The sequence below is a fragment of the Otolemur garnettii genome, unplaced genomic scaffold, assembly GCF_000181295.1.
Source record: "Otolemur garnettii isolate 467f Iridium unplaced genomic scaffold, OtoGar3 scaffold00023, whole genome shotgun sequence".
Lineage (NCBI taxonomy): Eukaryota > Metazoa > Chordata > Mammalia > Primates > Galagidae > Otolemur > Otolemur garnettii.
In genome coordinates, this window is record NW_003852418.1 from 13,321,604 (window position 1) to 13,324,341 (window position 2,738).

General features: G+C 51.2%; 1 pseudogene; it reads right to left on the reverse strand.

The window, feature by feature from the left end:
- Positions 1 to 627: 627 nt before the first annotated feature.
- Positions 628 to 1,624, reverse strand: LOC100947873 (annotated as a pseudogene).
- Between the last annotated feature and the right edge of the window lie 1,114 nt (positions 1,625 to 2,738).

Genomic DNA, 2,738 nt, shown 5'->3' on the forward strand with positions numbered 1-2,738 from the left:
AGCCGTCATTGTTGTTTGGCGGGTCCGGGCTGGGGATTCGAACCCGCCACCTTAGGTGTACGTGGCTGGCGCCTTAGCCGGTTGAGCCACAGGCGCCGAGCCATATTATGAACATTTTAATTAAAAAAAAAAAATAAGCCCCAAAGTCTCTGGGCAATAAACTAAAATACAGTAAAAAGTAGTATCTGAGTGTTAGGTCCACACCTTGCTGACACACAGTGGTTCCTTCAAGAAGGGCAAAGGCTTTGTGGAAATCTCCACATTGTCCCAGCTGCCTCCCCTTTCTCAGAAGTCCCTAGTGAAATAAGAAGGCAACTGAGGCCCAGAGATAAAGTGTAAAAGGACAGGCCTGAGGTCGGACCGCCAGGAGAGACACACAGGAATCCCACCCAGAAAATCCCAATAGTTCATGTGAAACACCACCCAGGGGACATTTCTGTGGCTACTGCCTACCAGGGAAAAAAGCCATTGGCTTCTTCCAGGTGACCAGTAATATCCCAGGTGGGCAGAAGGGAGACTGGCGAGGAAGCCAGGCCCTGATTGGAGCACGGTAGCCAGCGGGACTCCGCTGACAGGATTCACCTGTAGCCCCAGCCTCCCCGCCCCACCTCCAACACCCACCCCTCACTACAAAGCCCAGCCCTCCTCACGGAAAACCAGCGGCGCAGCCTCATTCACAGTGTGGGGCGCCTCCATGAGCCCTGGACTGAGGCTGCAGTCCCGGTGCGCATGGAATGGGGGGCTCCTCTCCTCCCAGGGCAGGCTTTGGGTCCTTGGGACTGTACACGGCAGGGCACGCCAGGATGGAGACCCAGCTCCGGACTGTGGAGGGCCGCTGTTTGCTCAGGCCCTCAGGCCCCAGCGTGCCTGGCCGCCTGCAGGTATTGGTGGAACAGGTTGGCACCATAGACGTCAGATCTGGTGAGCTTATCAGCCACAGCCTAGAGCTTTAGGATGGGGGCGGTCCAGCCCCTCTGTTCCGCCTGCTGCCTGATCATGTCCGCTGCGTACGGGTAGGTGAGGATGCTGGGCTTGCCAATCAGGCCCGCGTATTTTAGTTCCTTGCCCGTCACTTTCTGGTAAATGGTTTCCAGGCACAGCAGAAAGGTGCCGTGGCCAAACTGGGCATCTTAGCTTCAGCCATCCAAAGGAGATCCATGTTGCTGGCCAGGACAGGGAGATGTGGATAGGGAGCCGTTGCCAGGCCAGCCCCAGTGTTCCCATTGCTGAGGAGGCCATCCATGATCAGCTGCAGGCTTGTCTCCCAATGGACTGGCTCCCCAAGTAGGAGCACCCCTTCAATGGCTGGGAAGTCATTCCTTGGAAAGGGCGTGGTCTTCGGCTGCCACTCCAGATCCACTATGACAAGCCCGGGGAAGGCCATCCGCAGCTCATCCAGGATCACCAGGAGTCCCTGCCCAGACACTAGCATCTGCTTCTCATGGTACTGTGAGAAGAGCTTCATGGGCTGTGAGAGAGGACAACTTGGTCTCGATCCACCTTGCACCCGGGCAGGGGTGCTGGAGTTCACCAGCCTGTGGAATGCTTCCAGAGCAGCAGGAATCTCGCTGTGGCCCCGAACCAGCATGCCATCGATATCAAATAGGAACCCAAAGGTAGGTGAGCTCTGCCGATTCCTGGAACATCAGTGTCAGGTGGGAGTCCCAGCACCTCAACCTTGGTGACTTTAGGGAAACGGGGACTGTGTGGGTGGAACTTAACCTTGATTTCAAGGACTGGGGCTGGGTTTGAACCTGCCACCTCCTGTATATGGGGCTGGTGCCCTACTCCATAAGCCACAGGCACTGCCTTCAAAGTATTTTTTCTTGAGTAACTGCCTACTTTTTTTTTTTTGCATAATGTCCTAGATTTCAGCAGTAACAGTTTATTTTTATTTATTTATTTATTTTTGAGTCTCACTATGTTGCCCTGGGTAGAGTGCTGTGGCCTCACAGCTCACAGCAACCTCAAACTCTTGGGCTTAAGCAATTCTCTTGCCTCAGTCTCCCAAGTAGCTGGGACTACAGGTGCCTGCCGCAATGCCTGGCTATTTTTTGTTGCAGTTGTCATTGTTGTTCAGCTGGCCTGGGCCGCGTTCGAACCTGCCAGTTTCAGTGTATGTGGCTGGTGCCGTAACTACTGTGCTATGAGTGTCAAGCCAGCTGTAACAGTTTATAAATGCTGTTGGTAAGTAAAATATTTGTTTTTAGACCTTAAGATCATGATGAATTCTGTTTAGACCCTAAAATGAGAACACTTTCTTTTTCAACGTACTGGTCATGCCTTACATTTATTCTTGCTACATGATCTGCTAATTTTGCCTGAAAAAGATATATCTGTTTGATTGTATTTCTATATCATCAGCAATTTTATTTTTTTAATTTTTTAATTTTTTTATTAGTCAGGCCCAGGCAAGGTTTAAACTCACCACCCATAGTCTGCAGGGCCAACGCTCTAACCACTGAAGTACGGTACCCAGCTCATCAGTAATTTTACTTTATTTATTTATTTGTTTATTTGAGACAGAGTCTTATTATGTCACCCTCGGTAGGGCGCCATTGTGTCACAGCTCACAGCAACCTCAAACTCTTGGGCTTAAGCAATTCTCTTGCCTTAGCCTCCCAGGTAGCTACAACACCTAGCTATTTTTTTTTTTTTTTTTTTGAGACAGAGCCTCAAGCTATCCCCCTGGGTAGAGTGCCATGGCATCACGCTCACAGCAACCTCCAACTCCTGGG